Here is a 13,927-nt window from a genome sequence, read left to right as displayed (position 1 = left end):
CTTCTTCTTTCTTCCCCCTCCCGTCATTTGTTTCCTTGTGCGTGCACACTGCACCTCTCGTTCTCGTTCAAATATCAAGTAAAATGCCACAACGCCGTGACTCACATTTGCAAATAAATCTGCGGACCATAAATCAAGTCGCGCGTAATGTCGAAAGAATCATCTGCAAAAAGATTGGTGCAACACGAGGACCTCCCAAGAAAATGGGTGAAATATAAGGACTTCGCAGGAGGTCACCCATCCGAGTACTTTTCTCGCCCAAGCACCCTTAACTGTGGAGTTCTGATAGAATCCGTTGCATTAGTACTGGTAGGATTCCTCATGTTTCAATCTGCACTGCAAATACATACACTATTTCTCCTCCCATCCCCCCTCCCGTCATTTGTTTCCTTGTGCGTCCACTCTGCATCTCTCTTTCTCGTTCTAATATCAAGTAATATGCCCCGGCACCGTGACTCACCTTTGCAAATGAACCAGTGGTTTATAATTCCACTCGCGCGTAACGTCGAACAACCCATCCGAAAAAAAAATAGGTGCAACACGAGGGCTTCCCAGGTGGACACCCATCCGAGTACTACTCTCGCCCAAGCACACTTAACTGTGAAGTTCTGATGGGATCCGGATCTTTAGTGCTGGTATGATCGCACCTGTTTAATTTTGCGCTGCAAATACATACACTCCTTCTCCTTTCTTCCCCCTCCCGTCATTTGTTTCATTGTGCGTTCACACTTCACCTCTCATTCTCGTTCTAATATCGATTAAAATGCCCCTGCTTCTTGACTCACATTTGCGTATAAACCAGCGGACCCTAGTTCCAGACGTGCGTAACGTCGAACGACCCGTCTGAAAAAAAATTAGTGCGACACGAGTACTAATCTCGCCCATCCGAGTACTAATCTCGCCCAAGAACACTTAACTGCGGAGTTCTGATAGGATCCGGTGCATTAGTGGTGGTATGATCGCACCTATTTAATTTCGCGCTGCAAATTAATAAACACATTCCCCTTTTTTCCTCCTCCCGTCATTTGTTTCCTTGTGCGTGCGTACTGCATCTCCCGTTCTCGTTCTAATATCAAGTAAAATGCTACAGCGCCGTGACTCACATTTGCGAATAAACCTGAGGACCATAATTCAAGTCGCGCGTAACGTCGAAAGAATCATCTGCAAAAAAATGGGTGCAACACGAGGACTTCACAAGAAAATGGGCGAAATATAAGGACTTCGCAGGAGGTAACCCATGCTAGTACTATTCTCGCCCAAGCACCCTTACCTACGGAGTTCTGATAGAATTCGTTGCATTAGTGCTGGTATGATCGCACCTGTTTCATTTCGTGCTGAAAATACATACACTCCTTCTCCTTCCCTCCCCCTCCCATCAATTGTTTCCTTGTGCGTTCACACTGCACCTCTCTTTCTCTTTCTAATATCGATTAAAATGCCCCTGCTTCTTGACTCACATTTGCGTATAAACCAGCGGACCCTAGTTCCAGTCGCGCGTAACGTCGAACGACCCGTCTGAAAAAAAATTGGTGCGACACGAGGACTTCCCAGGAGGTCACCAATCCGAGTTCTACTCTCGCCCAGGCACACTTAACTGCGGAGTTCGGATGGGATCCAGCGCATTAGTGCTGGTATGATCACACCCCTTTAATTTCGCGCTGCAAATACATAAACTCCTTCTCCTTTCTTCCCCCTCCCATCATTTGTTTCCTTGTGCGTGCACACTGCACCTCCCGTGCTCGTTCTAATATCAAGTAAAATGCTACGGTGCGGTGACTCACACTTACGAATAAACCTGAGGACCATAATTCAAGTCGCGCGTATCGTCGAAAGAATCATCTGCAAAAAAATGGGTGCAACACGAGGACTTCCTAAGAAAATGGGTGAAATATAAGGACTTCGCAGGAGGTCACCCATCCTAGTACTACTCTCGCCTAAGCACACTTAACTGCAGAGTTCTGATGGGATCCAGTGCATTAGTGCTGGCATGATGCCACTTGTTTAATTTTGCGCTTCAAATACATACACTCATTCTCTTTTCTTCCTCCTCCCGTAATTTGTTTCCTTGTGCGTGCGCACTGCACCTCCCGTACTCGTTCTAATATAGAGTAAAATGCCAAGGCACCGTGACTCACATTTGCGAATAAACCTGTAGACCATAAATCAAGTCGCGCGTAACGTCGAAAGAATCATCTGCAAAAAGATGGGTGCAACACGAGGACCTCCCAAGAAAATGGGTGAAATATAAGGACTTCGCAGGAGGTCACCCATCTGAGTACTTTTCTCGCCCAAGCACCCTTAACTGCAGAGTTCTGATAGAATCCGTTGCATTAGTGCTGGTATGATCCCTCATGTTTCATTTTGCACTGCAAATACATACACTCTTTGTCCTCCCATCCCCCCTCCCGTCATTTGTTTTCTTGTGCGTGCACTCTGCATCTCTCTTTCTCGTTCTAATATCAAGTAATATTCCCCGGCACCATGACTCACCTTTGCAAAAGAACCAGCGGTTTATAATTCCATTCGCGCGTAACGTCGAACAACCCATCCGTAAAAAAATAGGTGCAACACGAGGGCTTCCCAAGTGGTCACCCATCCAAGTACTACCATCGCCCAAGCACACTTAACTGTGGAGTTCTGATGGGATCTGGAGCTTTAGTGCTGGTATGATTGCACCTGTTTAATTTCGCGCTGCAAATACATACACTCATTCTCCTTTCTTCCCCCTCCCGTCATTTGTTTCCTTGTGCGTTCACACTTCACCTCTCATTCTCGTTCTAATATCGATTAAAATGCCCCTGCTTCTTGACTCACATTTGCGTATAAACCAGCGGACCCTAATTCCAGTCGCGCGTAACGTCGAACGACCCGTCTGAAAAAAAATTGGTGCGACACGAGGACTTCCTAGGAGGTCACCCATCCGAGTACTACTCTCGCCCAAGCACACTTAACTGCGGAGTTCTGAAGGTATCCGGCACATTAGTGCTGGTATGATCGCACCCCTTTAATTCCGCGCTGCAAATACATAAACTCCTTCTCCTTTCTTCTCCCTCCCGTCATTTGTTTCCTTGTGCGTGCGCACTAGACCTCCCGTGCTCGTTCTAATATCAAGTAAAATGCTTCGGTGCCGTGACTCACATTTGCGAATAAACCTGAGGACCATAATTCAAGTCGCGCGTATCGTCGAAAGAATCATCTGTAAAAAAATGGGTGCAACACGAGGACTTCCTAAGAAAATGGGTGAAAGATATGGACTTCGCAGGAGGTCACCCATCCTAGTGCTACTCTCGCCCAAGAACCCTTAACTTGCGGAGTTCTGATAGAATCCGTTGCATTTGTACTGGTATGATTGCTCATGTTTCATTCTACGCTGCAAATATATACACTTTTTCTCCCTCCATCCCCCCTCCCGTCATTTGTTTCCTTATGCGTGCACTTTGCATCTCTTTTTCTCGTTCTAATATCGATTAAAATGCCCCTGCTTCTTTACTCACATTTGCGTATAAACCAGTGGACCCTAGTTCCAGTCGCGCGTAACGTCGAACGACCCGTCTGAAAAAAAAATTAGTGCGACACGAGGAATTCCCAGGAGGTCACCCTTCCGAGTACTACTCTCGCCCAAGCACACTTAACTGCGGAGTTCTGATGGGATCTGGAGCTTTAGTGCTGGTATGATTGCACCTGTTTAATTTCGCGCTGCAAATACATACACTCATTCTCCTTTCTTCCCCCTCCCGTCAATTGTTTCCTTGTGCGTTCACACTGCACCTCTCCTTCTCGTTCTAATATCGATTAAAATGCCCCTGCTTCTTGACTCACATTTGCGTATAAACCAGTGGACCCTAATTCCAGTCGCGCGTAACGTCGAACGACCCGTCTGAAAAAAAATATTAGTGCGACACGAGGACTTCCCACGAGGTCACCCATCCGAGTACTACTCTCGCCCAAGCACACTTAACTGCAGAGTTCTGATGGGATCTAGTGCATTAGTGCTGGTATGATGCCACTTGTTTAATTTTGCGCTTTAAATACATACACTCCTTTTCTTTTCTTCCTCCTCCCGTCATTTGTTTCCTTGTGCGTGCGCACTGCACCTCCCGTGCTCGTTATAATATCAAGTAAAATGCCACGGCGCCGTGACTCAAATTTGCGAATAAACCTGCGGACCATAAATCAAGTCGCGCGTAACGTCGAAAGAGTCATATGCAAAATGATGGGTGCAACACGAGGACCTCCCAAGAAAATGGGTGAAATATAAGGACTTCGCAGGAGGTCACCCATCCGAGTACTTTTCTCGCCCAAGCACCCTTAACTGCGGAGTTCTGATAGAATCCGTTGCATTAGTGCTGGTATGATCCCTCATGTTTCATTCTGCACTGCAAATACATACACTCTTTCTCCTTCCATCCCCCCTCCCATGATTTGTTTCCTTGTGCGTGCACTCTGCATCTTTCTTTCTCGTTCTAATATCAAGTAATATGCCCGGGCACCGTGACTCACCTTTGCAAATGAACCAGCGGATTATAATTCCATTTGCGCGTAACGTCGAAAAACCCATCCGAAAAAAAATATGTGCAACACGAGGGCTTCCCAGGTGGTCACCCATCCAAGTACTACCCTCGCCCAAGCACACTTAACTGCGGAGTTCTGATGAGATCCGGAGCTTTAGTGCTGGTATGATCGCACCTGTTTAATTTCGCGCTGCAAATACATACACTCCTTCTCCTTTCTTCCCCCTCCCGTCATTTGTTTCCTTGTGCGTTCACACTTCACCTCTCATTCTCGTTCTAATATCGATTAAAATGCCCCTGCTTCTTGACTCAAATTTGCGTATAAACCAGCGGACCCTAGTTCTAGAAGCGCGTAACGTCGAACGACCCGTCTGAAAAAAAATTGGTGCGACACGAGGACTTCCAAGGAGGTCACCCATCCGAGTACTAATCTCGCCCAAGCACACTTAACTGCGGAGTTCTGATGGGATCCGGTGCATTAGTGCTGTTATGATCGCGCCTGTTTAATTTCGCGCTGCAAATACATAAACTCATTCTCCTTTCTTCCCCCTCCCGCCATTTGTTTCCTTGTGCGTGCGCACTGCACCTCCCGTGCTCGTTCTAATATCAAATAAAATGCTACGGCGCCGTGACTCAGATTTGCCAATAAACCTGAGGACCATAATTCAAGTCGCGTGTAACGTCGAAAGAATCATCTGCAAAAAAATGGGTGCAACACGAGGACTTCACAAGAAAATGGGTCAAATATAAGGACTTCGCAGGAGGTAACCCATGCTAGTACTACTCTCGCCCAAGCACCCTTACCTACGGAGTTCTGATAGAATCCGTTGTATTAGTGCTGGTATGATCGCACCTGTTTCATTTCGTGCTGAAAATACATACACTCCTTCTCCTTTCCTCCCCCTTCCATCAATTGTTTCCTTGTGCGTTCACACTGCACCTCTCCTTCTGGTTCTAGTATCGATTAAAATGCCCCTGCTTCTTGACTCACATTTGCGTATAAACCAGCGGACCCTAGTTCCAGTCGCGCGTAACGTCGAACGACCTGTCTGAAAAAAAATTGGTGCGACACGAGGACTTCCCAGGAGGTCACCCATCCGAGTACTACTCTCGCCCAAGCACACTTAACTGCGGAGGTGCGATCATACCAGCACTAATGCACTGGAAGTCCTTGTGTTGCACCAATTTTTTTTCAGACGGGTCGTTCGACGTTACGCGCGACTGGAACTAGGGTCCGCTAGTTTATACGCAAATGTGAGTCAAGAAGAAGGGGCATTTTATTCGATATTAGAACGAGAAGGAGAGGTGCAGTGTGAACGCACAATGAAACAATTGATGGGAGGGGGAGGGAAGGAGAATGAGTGTATGTATTTTCAGCACGAAATGAAACAGGTTCGATCATACCAGCACCAATGCAACGAATTCTCTCAGAACTCCGTAGGTAAGGGTGCTTGGGCGAGAGTAGTACTAGCATGGGTTACCTCCTGCGAAGTCCTTATATTTCACCCATTTTCTTGTGAAGTCCTCATGTTGCACCCATTTTTTTGCAGATGATTCTTTCGACGATACGCGCGACTTTAATTATGGTCCTCAAGTTTATTCGCAAATGTGAGTCACGACACCGTAGCATTTTACTTGATATTAGAACGAGCACGGGAGGTGCAGTTCGCACGCACAAGGAAACAAATGACGGGAGGGGGAAGAAAGGAGAAAGAGTTTATGTATTTGCAGCGCGAAATTAAACAGGTGCGATCATACCAGCACTAATGCACCGGATCCCATCAGAACTCTGCAGTTAAGTGTTCTTGGGCGAGAGTAGTACTTGGATGGGTGTCCTCTTGGGAAGTCCTCGTGTCGCACTAATTTTTTTTTTCAGACGGGTCGTTCGACGTTACGCGCGACTGGAACTAGGGTCCACTTGTTTATACGCAAATGTGAGTCAAGAAGCAGGGGCATTTTAATTGATATTAGAACGAGAATGAGAGATTCAGAGTGCACGCACATAGAAACAAATGACGGGAGGGGGGATGGAGGGAGAAAAAGTGTATGTATTTGCAACGCAGAATGAAACATGAGCAATCATACCAGCACCAATGCAACGGATTCTATCAGAACTCCGCAAGTTAAGGGTGCTTGGGCGAGAGTAGCACTAGGATGGGTGACCTCCAGCGAAGTCCTTATATTTCACCCATTTTCTTAGGAAGTCCTCATGTTGCACCCATTTTTTTGCAGATAATTCTCTCGCGGATACGCGCGACTTGAATTATGGTCCTCAGGTTTATTCGCAAATGTGAGTCACGGCACCATAGCATTTTACTTGATATTAGAACGAGCACGGGAGGTGCAGTGCGCACGCACAAGGAAACAATGACGGGAGGGGGAAGAAAGGAGAAGGAGTTTATGTATTTGCAGCGCAAAATTAAACAGGTGCGATCATACCAGCACTAATGCACCGGATCCCATCAGAACTCCGCAGTTAAGTGTGCTTGGGCAAGAGTAGTACTTGGATGGGTGACCTCTTGGGAAGTCCTCGTGTCGCACTAATTTTTTTTTTCAGACAGGTCGTTCGACGTTGTGCGCGACTGGAACTAGGGTTCGCTTGTTTATACGCAAATGTGAGTCAAGAAGCAAGGGCATTTTAATTGATATTAGAACGAGAAGGAGAGATGTAGAGTGCACGCACAAGGAAACAAATGACGGGAGGGGGGATGGAGGGAGAAAAAGTGTATGTATTTGCAGCGCAGAATGAAACATGAGCAATTATACCAGCACCAATGCAACGGATTCTATAAGAACTCCGCAGGTTAAGGGTGCTTGGGCGAGAGAAGCACTAGGATGGGTGACCTCCTGCGAAGTCCTTATATTTCACCCATTTTCTTAGGAAGTCCTCGTGTTGCACCCATTTTTTTGCAGATGATTCTTTCGACGATACGCGCGACTTGAATTATGGTCCTCAGGTTTATTCGCAAATGTGAGTCACGGCATCGTAGCATTTTACTTGATATTAGAATGAGCACGGGAGGTGCAGTGCACCCGCACAAGGAAACAAATGATGGGAGGGGGAAGAAAGGAGAAGGAGTTTATGTATTTGCAGCTCGTAATTAAACGGGTGCGATCATACCAGCACAAATGCACCGGATCCCATCAGAACTCCGCAGTTAAGTGTGCTTTGGCGAAAGTAGTACAATGATGGGTTACCTCGTGGGAAGTTCTCGTGTTGCACCCATTTTCTTTTTTTCAGATGTGTCGTTCGACGTTACGCGCGTCTTTAATTATGGTCCACAGATTTATTCGCAAATGTGAGTCACAGCGCCGTGGCATTTTACTTGATATTTAAACGAGAACGAGAGGTGCAGTGCGCACGCACGAGGAAATAAATGACGGGAGGGGGAAGAAAGGAGAAGGAGTTTATGTATTTGCAGCGCAGAATTAAACAGGTACGATCATACCAGCACAAATGCACCGGATCCCATCAGAACTCCGCAGTTAAGTGTGCTTTTGGCGAAAGTAGTACAATGATGGGTTACCTCCTGGGAAGTTCTCGTGTTGCACCCATTTTTTTTTTCAGATGTGCCGTTCGACGTTACGCGCGACCTTAATTATGGTCCGCAGATTTACTCGCAAATGTGAGTCACGGCACCGTGGCATTTTACTTGATATTAGAACGAGCACTGGAGGTGCAGTGAGCACTCACAAGGAAACAAATGACGGGAGGGGGAAGAAAGGAGAAGGAGTTTATGTATTTGCAGCGCGAAATTAAACAGGTGCGATCATACCAGCACTAATGCACCGGATCCCATCAGAACTTCGCAGTTAAGTGTGCTTGGGCGAGAGTAGTACTAGGATGGGTGACTTCTTGGGAAGTCCTCGTGTCGCACTAATTTTTTTTTCAGACGGGTCGTTCGACGTTATGCGCGACTGGAACTAGGGTTCGCTGGTTTATACGCAAATGTGAGTCAAGAAGCAGGGGCATTTTGATTGATATTAGAACGAGAATAAGAGATGCAGAGTGCACGCACAAGGAAACAAATGACGGGAGGGGGGATGGAGGGAGAAAAAGTGTATGTATTTGCAGCGCAGAATGAAACATGAGCAATCATACCAGCACCAATGCAACAGATTCTATAAGAACTCCGCAGGTTAAGGGTGCTTGGGCGAGAGAAGCACTAGGATGGGTGACCTCCTGCGAAGTCCTTATATTTCACCCATTTTCTTAGGAACTCCTCGTGTTGCACCCATTTTTTTGCAGATGATTCTTTCGACGATACGCGCGACTTGAATTATGGTCCTCAGGTTTATTCGCAAATGTGAGTCACGGCATCGTAGCATTTTACTTGATATTAGAACGAGCACGGGAGGTGCAGTGCGCACGCACAAGGAAACAAATGATGGGAGGGGGAAGAAAGGAGAAGGAGTTTATGTTTTTGCAGCGCAGAATTAAAAAGGTGCGATCATACCAGCACTAATGCACCGGATCCCATTAGAACTTCGTAGTTAAGTGCTCTTGGGCGAGAGTAGTACTCGGATGGGTGACCTCCTGGGAAGTCCTCGTGTCGCACCAATTTTTTTTCAGACGGGTCTTTCAACGTTACGCGCGACTGGAACTTGGGTCCGCTAGTTTATACGCAGATGTGAGTCAAGAAGCAGGGGCATTTTAATCGATATTATAACGAGAAGGAGAGGTGCAGTGTGAACGCACAAGGAAACAATTGACGGGAGGGGGAAGAAAGGAGAAGCAGTGTATGTTTTTGCAGCGCGAAATTAAACAGGTGCGATCATACCAGCACTAAAGCCCCGGATCCCATCAGAACTCTACAGTTTAGTGTGCTTGGGCGAGAGTAGTACTCGGATGGGTTACCTCCTGCGAAGTCCTTATATTTCACTCATTTTCTTGGGAGGTCCTCGTGTTGCACCCATCTTTTTGCAGATGATTATTTCGACGTTACGCGCGACTTGATTTATGGTACGCAGGTTTATTCACAAATGTGAGTCACGACGCCGTGACATTTTACTTGATATTAGAACGAGTACAGGAGGTGCAGTGCGCACGCACAAGGAAACAAATGACGGGAGAATGATGAAAAGAGAAGGAGTGTTTGTATTTGAAGCGCAAAATTAAACAAGTGGCATCATACCAGCACAAATGCACTAGATCCCATCAGAACTCTGTAGTTAAGTGTGCTTGGGCGAGTGTAGTACTCGGATGGGTGACCTCCTGGGAAGTTCTCGTTTTGCACCCATTTTTTTTTCAGATGTGCCGTTCGACGTTACGCGCAACTTTAATTATGGTCCGCAGATTTATTCGCAAATGTGAGTCACGGCGCCGTGGCATTTTACTTGATATTTGAACGAGAACGAGAGGTGCAGTGCGCACGCACAAGGAAACAAATGACAGGAGGGGGAAGAAATGAGAAGGAGTTTATGTATTTGCAGCGTGAAATTAAACAGGTGCGATCATACCAGCACTAATACTCCGGATCCCATTAGAACTCCACAATTAAGTGTGCTTGGGCGAGAGTAGTACTCAGATGGGTGACATCCTGGGAAGTCCTCGTGTCGCACTAAATTTTTTTTTAGACGGGTCGTTCGATGTTACGCGTGACTGGAACTAGGGTCCATTGGTTTATACGCAAATGTGAGTCAAGAAGCCGGGACATTTTATTCGATATTAGAATGAGAAGGAGAGATGTAGAGTGCACGCACAAGGAAACAAATGACGGGAGGGGTGATGGAGGGAGAAAAAGTGTATGTATTTGCAGCGCAGAATGAAACATGAGCAATCATACCAGCACTAATGCAACGGATTCTATCAGAACTCCGCAAGTTAAGGGTGCTTGGGCGAGAGTAGCACTAGGATGGGTGACCTCCTGCGAAGTCCTTTTATTTCACCCATTTTCTTAGGAAGTCCTCGTGTTGCACCCATTTTTTTGTAGATGATTCTTTCATCGATACGCGCAACTTGAATTATGGTCCTCAGGTTTATTCGCAAATGTGAGTCACGGCACCGTAGCATTTTACTTGATATTAGAACGAGCACGGGAGGTGCAGTGCGCACGCACAAGGAAACAAATGACGGGAGGGGGAAGAAAGGAGAAGGAGTTTATGTATTTGCAGCGCGAAATTAAACAGGTGCGATCATACCAGCACTAATGCACCGGATCCCATCATAACTCTGCAGTTAAGTGTGCTTGGGCGAGAGTAGTACTCGGATGGGTGACCTCTTGGAAAGTCCTCGTGTCGCACTAATTTTTTTTTCAGACGGGTCGTTCGACGTTATGCGCGACTGGAACTAGGGTTCGCTAGTTTATACGCAAATGTGAGTCAAGAAGCAGGGGCATTTTAATTGATATTAGAAAGAGAAGGAGAGATGCAGAGTGCACGCACAAGGAAACAAATGACGGGAGGGGGGATTGAGGGAGAAAAAGTGTATGTATTTGCAGCGGAGAATGAAACATGAGCAATCATACCAGCACCAATGCAACGGATTCTATAAGAACTCCGTAGGTTAAGGGTGCTTGGGCGAGAGAAGCACTAGGATGGGTGACCTCCTGCGAAGTCCTTATATTTCACCCATTTTCTTAGGAAGTCCTCGTGCTGCACCCATTTTTTTGCAGATGATTCTTTCGACGATACGCGCGACTTGAATTATGGTCCTCAGGTTTATTCGTAAATGTGAGTCACGGCATCGTAGCATTTTACTTGATATTAGAACGAGCACGGGAGGTGCAGTGCACCCGCACAAGGAAACAAATGATGGGAGGGGGAAGAAAGGAGAAGGAGTTTATGTATTTGCAGCGCGGAATTAAACGGGTGCGATCATACCAGCACAAATGCACTGGATCCCATCAGAACTCCGCAGTTAAGTGTGCTTTGGCGAAAGTAGTACAATGATGGGTTACCTCCTGGGAAGTTCTCGTGTTGCACCTATTTTCTTTTTTTTAGATGTGTCGTTCGACGTTACGCGCGACCTTAATTATGGTCCGCAGATTTACTCGCAAATGTGAGTCACGGCGCCGTGGCATTTTATTTGATATTTAAACGAGAACGAGAGGTACACTGCGCACGCACAAGGAAATAAATGACGGGAGGGGGAATAAAGGAGAAGGATTTTATGTATTTGCAGCGCGGAATTAAAGAGGTGCGATCATACCAGCACAAATGCACCGGATCCCATCAGAACTCCGCAGTTAAGTGTGCTTTGGCGAAAGTAGTACAATGATGGGTTACCTCCTGGGAAGTTCTCGTGTTGCACCCATTTTCTTTTTTTCAGATGTGCCGTTCGACGTTACGCGCGACTTTAATTATGGTCCGCAGATTTATTCGCAAATGTGAGTCACGGCGCCGTGGTATTTTACTTGATATTTGAACAAGAACGAGAGGTGCAGTGCACACGCACATGGAAACAAATGACGGGAGGGGGAAGAAAGGAGAAGGAGTTTATGTATTTGCAGCGCGAAATTAAACAGGTGCGATCATACCAGCACTAATGCACCGGATCCCATCAGAACTTCGCAGTTAAGTGTGCTTGGGCGAGAGTAGTACTCGGATGGGTGACCTCTTGGGAAGTCCTTGTGTTGCACTAATTTTTTTTTTCAGACGGGTCGTTCGACGTTACGCGCGACTGGAATTAGGGTCCACTGGTTTATACGCAAATGTGAGTCAAGAAGCAGGGACATTTTAATCGATATTAGAAGGAGAATGAGAGATACAGAGTGCACGCACAAGGAAACAAATGACGGGAGGGGGGATGGAGGGAAAAAATGTGTATGTATTTGCAGCGCAGAATGAAACATGAGCAATCATACCAGCACCAATGCAACCGATTCTATCAGAACTCCGCAAGTTAAGGGTGCTTGGGCGAGAGTAGCTCTAGGATGGGTGACCTCCTGCGAAGTCCTTATATTTCAACAATTTTCTTAGGAACTCCTCGTATTGCACCCATTTTTTTGCAGATGATTCTTTCGACGATACGCGCGACTTGAATTATGGTCCTCAGGCTTATTCGCAAATGTGAGTCACGGCACCGTAGCATTTTACTTGATATTAGAACAAGAACGGGAGGTGCAGTGCGCACGCACAAGGAAACAAATGACGGGTGGGGGAAGAAAGGAGAAGGAGTTTATGTTTTTGCAGCGCAGAATTGAAAGGTTGCGATCATGCCAGCACTAATGCACCGGATCCCATCAGAACTTCGCAGTTTAGTGCGCTTGGGCGAGAGTAGTACTCGGATGGGTGACCTCTTGGGAAGTCCTCGTGTCGCACCAATTTTTTTCCAGACGGGTCGTTCGACGTTACGCGCGACTGAAACTGGGGTCCGCTGGTTTATACGCAAATGTGAGTCAAGAAGCATGGGCATTTTAATCGATATTATAACGAGAATGAGAGGTGCAGTGTGAACACACAAGGAAACAATTGATGGGAGGGGGAGGGAAGGAGAAGGAGTGTATGTATTTGCAGCGCAGAATGAAACATGAGCAATCATACCAGCACCAATGCAACGGATTCTATCAGAACTCCGCAAGTTAAGGGTGCTTGGGCGAAAGTAGCTCTAGGATGGGTGACCTCCTGCGAAGTCCTCATATTTCAACCATTTTCTTAGGAACTCCTCGTGTTGCACCCATTTTTTTGCAGATGATTCTTTCGACGATACGCGCGACTTGAATTATGGTCCTCAGGTTTATTCGCAAATGTGAGTCACGGCACCGTAGCATTTTACTTGATATTAGAACGAGCACGGGAGGTGCAGTGCGCACGCACAAGGAAACAAATGACGGGAGGGGGAAGAAAGGAGAAGGAGTTTATGTTTTTGCAGCGCAGAATTAAAAGGTTGCGATCATGCCAGCACTAATGCACCGGATCCCATAAGAACTTCGCAGTTTAGTGCGCTTGGGCGAGAGTAGTACTCGGATGGGTGACTTCTTGGGAAGTCCTCGTGTCGCACCAATTTTTTTTCAGACGGGTCGTTCGACGTTACGCGCGACTGAAACTGGGGTCCGCTGGTTTATACGCAAATGTGAGTCAAGAAGCAGGGGCATTTTAATCGATATTATAACGAGAATGAGAGGTGCAGTGTGAACGCACAAGGAAACAATTGGTGGGAGGGGGAGGGAAGGAGAAGGAGTGTATGTATTTTCCGCACGAAATGAAACAAGTGCGATCATACTAGCACTAATGCAGCGGATTCTATCAGAACTCCGTAGGTAAGGGTGCTTCGGTGAGAGTAGTACTAGCATGGGTTACCTCCCGCGAAGTCCTTATATTTCACTCATTTTCTTGTGAAGTCCTCGTGTTGCACCCATTTTTTGCAGATGATTCTTTCGACGATACGCGCGACTTGAATTATGGTCCTCAGGTTTATTCGCAAATGTGAGTCATGGCACCGTAGCATTTTACTTGATATTAGAACGAGCACGGGA

At 46.6% G+C, this 13,927-nt stretch overlaps 4 non-coding genes and 18 pseudogenes across 4 annotated transcripts; 14 read left to right on the top strand and 8 right to left on the bottom strand.

Annotated features, from left to right (window-relative positions):
- Positions 1 to 530: 530 nt before the first annotated feature.
- LOC148264548 (5S ribosomal RNA) lies at positions 531 to 649 on the bottom strand (annotated as a pseudogene).
- Positions 650 to 1,526: 877 nt separating this feature from the next.
- LOC148264547 (5S ribosomal RNA) lies at positions 1,527 to 1,645 on the bottom strand (annotated as a pseudogene).
- Positions 1,646 to 2,559: 914 nt separating this feature from the next.
- LOC148264546 (5S ribosomal RNA) lies at positions 2,560 to 2,678 on the bottom strand (annotated as a pseudogene).
- A 205-nt stretch (positions 2,679 to 2,883) lies between these two features.
- LOC148264545 (5S ribosomal RNA) lies at positions 2,884 to 3,002 on the bottom strand (annotated as a pseudogene).
- A 562-nt stretch (positions 3,003 to 3,564) lies between these two features.
- LOC148264544 (5S ribosomal RNA) lies at positions 3,565 to 3,683 on the bottom strand (annotated as a pseudogene).
- A 207-nt stretch (positions 3,684 to 3,890) lies between these two features.
- LOC148264543 (5S ribosomal RNA) lies at positions 3,891 to 4,009 on the bottom strand (annotated as a pseudogene).
- A 560-nt stretch (positions 4,010 to 4,569) lies between these two features.
- LOC148264542 (5S ribosomal RNA) lies at positions 4,570 to 4,688 on the bottom strand. Its single transcript, XR_015820884.1, has one exon. It is a non-coding gene; the product is annotated as a 5S ribosomal RNA (ribosomal RNA).
- Positions 4,689 to 4,893: 205 nt separating this feature from the next.
- Positions 4,894 to 5,012, bottom strand: LOC148264541 (5S ribosomal RNA; annotated as a pseudogene).
- Positions 5,013 to 6,255: 1,243 nt separating this feature from the next.
- On the top strand, positions 6,256 to 6,374 carry LOC148264540 (5S ribosomal RNA; annotated as a pseudogene).
- A 562-nt stretch (positions 6,375 to 6,936) lies between these two features.
- On the top strand, positions 6,937 to 7,055 carry LOC148264539 (5S ribosomal RNA). The gene has a single exon (XR_015819700.1). It is a non-coding gene; the product is annotated as a 5S ribosomal RNA (ribosomal RNA).
- A 563-nt stretch (positions 7,056 to 7,618) lies between these two features.
- LOC148264538 (5S ribosomal RNA) lies at positions 7,619 to 7,737 on the top strand (annotated as a pseudogene).
- A 209-nt stretch (positions 7,738 to 7,946) lies between these two features.
- On the top strand, positions 7,947 to 8,066 carry LOC148264537 (5S ribosomal RNA; annotated as a pseudogene).
- A 207-nt stretch (positions 8,067 to 8,273) lies between these two features.
- LOC148264536 (5S ribosomal RNA) lies at positions 8,274 to 8,392 on the top strand. The gene has a single exon (XR_015820407.1). It is a non-coding gene; the product is annotated as a 5S ribosomal RNA (ribosomal RNA).
- Positions 8,393 to 8,954: 562 nt separating this feature from the next.
- On the top strand, positions 8,955 to 9,073 carry LOC148264535 (5S ribosomal RNA; annotated as a pseudogene).
- Positions 9,074 to 9,632: 559 nt separating this feature from the next.
- Positions 9,633 to 9,753, top strand: LOC148264534 (5S ribosomal RNA; annotated as a pseudogene).
- Positions 9,754 to 9,957: 204 nt separating this feature from the next.
- Positions 9,958 to 10,076, top strand: LOC148264533 (5S ribosomal RNA; annotated as a pseudogene).
- A 562-nt stretch (positions 10,077 to 10,638) lies between these two features.
- On the top strand, positions 10,639 to 10,757 carry LOC148264532 (5S ribosomal RNA; annotated as a pseudogene).
- A 562-nt stretch (positions 10,758 to 11,319) lies between these two features.
- LOC148264531 (5S ribosomal RNA) lies at positions 11,320 to 11,438 on the top strand (annotated as a pseudogene).
- A 209-nt stretch (positions 11,439 to 11,647) lies between these two features.
- Positions 11,648 to 11,766, top strand: LOC148264530 (5S ribosomal RNA; annotated as a pseudogene).
- Positions 11,767 to 11,975: 209 nt separating this feature from the next.
- On the top strand, positions 11,976 to 12,094 carry LOC148264529 (5S ribosomal RNA). The gene has a single exon (XR_015820732.1). It is a non-coding gene; the product is annotated as a 5S ribosomal RNA (ribosomal RNA).
- A 563-nt stretch (positions 12,095 to 12,657) lies between these two features.
- Positions 12,658 to 12,776, top strand: LOC148264528 (5S ribosomal RNA; annotated as a pseudogene).
- A 560-nt stretch (positions 12,777 to 13,336) lies between these two features.
- Positions 13,337 to 13,455, top strand: LOC148264527 (5S ribosomal RNA; annotated as a pseudogene).
- The last annotated feature ends 472 nt before the right edge of the window (positions 13,456 to 13,927 follow it).

This window comes from Carica papaya, chromosome 5 (assembly GCF_054855325.1).
Source record: "Carica papaya isolate Zhongbai chromosome 5, ASM5485532v1, whole genome shotgun sequence".
In the NCBI taxonomy this organism is placed as follows: Eukaryota; Viridiplantae; Streptophyta; class Magnoliopsida; order Brassicales; family Caricaceae; genus Carica; species Carica papaya.
Note: the sequence above shows the minus strand (reverse complement) of the source record. Positions and strands in the feature narration are given on the sequence as shown.